We start from the raw sequence: 1,319 nt of genomic DNA, 5'->3' as shown, positions 1-1,319 counted from the left end.
ACGAACGGGGGCGGCGACGACGGCGACGGGGGCGACGACGACAGCGACGGGGGCGGCGGCGACGGCGACGGGGGCGTCGGAGGGACGAGCGCGATGAACAGATGAAGATGATAACTGAAATTTTCGTAAGTGCTACTTATATAGGGGAGGCCTTTAGTACCGATTGGAGACAGGAACCGGTACTAAAGGTCAAATTTGGCCAGGCCAAGCGGAGGGAAGCAACCCCAGTACCGGTTCGTGGCTCCACCCGGTACTAAAGACCTGCCCTTTAGTACCAGTTGGAGCCACGAACCGGTACTAAAGGAGGTGCACTCCCATTCCGCGGTGGACAATGTTTAGTCCCACCTCGCCAAGCGAAGGGCAGCCGCACTGGTTTATAAACCCAGCCGCGGCTACTCCTTCGAGCTCCTATCTAATGCAGGCCTCTGGGTCTAACTTTGCAGCGCTGCCGTATGAGCCTGCTGGGCCTTATGGGCCTGCATAAGCACGCCCAAGGCCGAGTAGGCCCACTAGGCAGCGCGGGAATAATTTTTTTCATATAGTTTTTTTTATTTTGTGATTTATATATTTTCTTCTATTTATTTCTGAGTATTTTTTTTGTTGTACTTAGAGTTTCTTATGTTTAATATTACTGTGTTTTATCATTATATTCAAATCTGTAGTGATCTTCCAGTTCATTTTGTAGTGCTTTTCAATTTCACGGTTATTTAGCTCTCAAAACAAATCAGTAAATGCATCGAAAATAGTAAATTATGTCAGAAAGGATTGAAAGTTGATGATATGGATTTGAATTGTGAATCTGAATGCAAAAAAGTCCGGAGTTATAATAAGTTATTAAAATATTTAATAGCCAGTGTAACAGACGAGTTTTCGTTCGAAACCCTGATACTTCGAAAGAGATTGTCCAGTTTGTACACGAAGTGCATCCAGATTTTGACGTAACCCTCTCTATTTTTTTGCACATGCTATGTACATGAAATGATGATACCTTACCAAGTTTCAACCTTTTCAGAGTTCATTTTGTAGTGCTTTTCAATTTCACGGTCATTTAGCTCTCAAAACAAATCAGTAAATGCATCGAAAATAGCAAATTATATCAGAAATGGTTCAAAGTTGATGACATGGATTTGAATTGTGCATCTGAATGCAAAAAAAAGTCTGGAGTTGTAATAAGTTATTAAAATATTGAATAGCCGGTGTAATAGATGAGTTTTCATCGGAAACCCTGATATTTCAAAAGAGATTGTCCAGTTTGTACACAAAGTGCATCCAGTTTTTGCCGTAACCCTCTCTATATTTTTGCACATGCTATGCGGGTC

The sequence above is a fragment of the Triticum aestivum genome, chromosome 3B (assembly GCF_018294505.1).
Source record: "Triticum aestivum cultivar Chinese Spring chromosome 3B, IWGSC CS RefSeq v2.1, whole genome shotgun sequence".
Lineage (NCBI taxonomy): Eukaryota > Viridiplantae > Streptophyta > Magnoliopsida > Poales > Poaceae > Triticum > Triticum aestivum.
The sequence above is the reverse complement of the archived record's forward strand: the minus strand, read 5'-3'. Positions refer to the sequence as shown.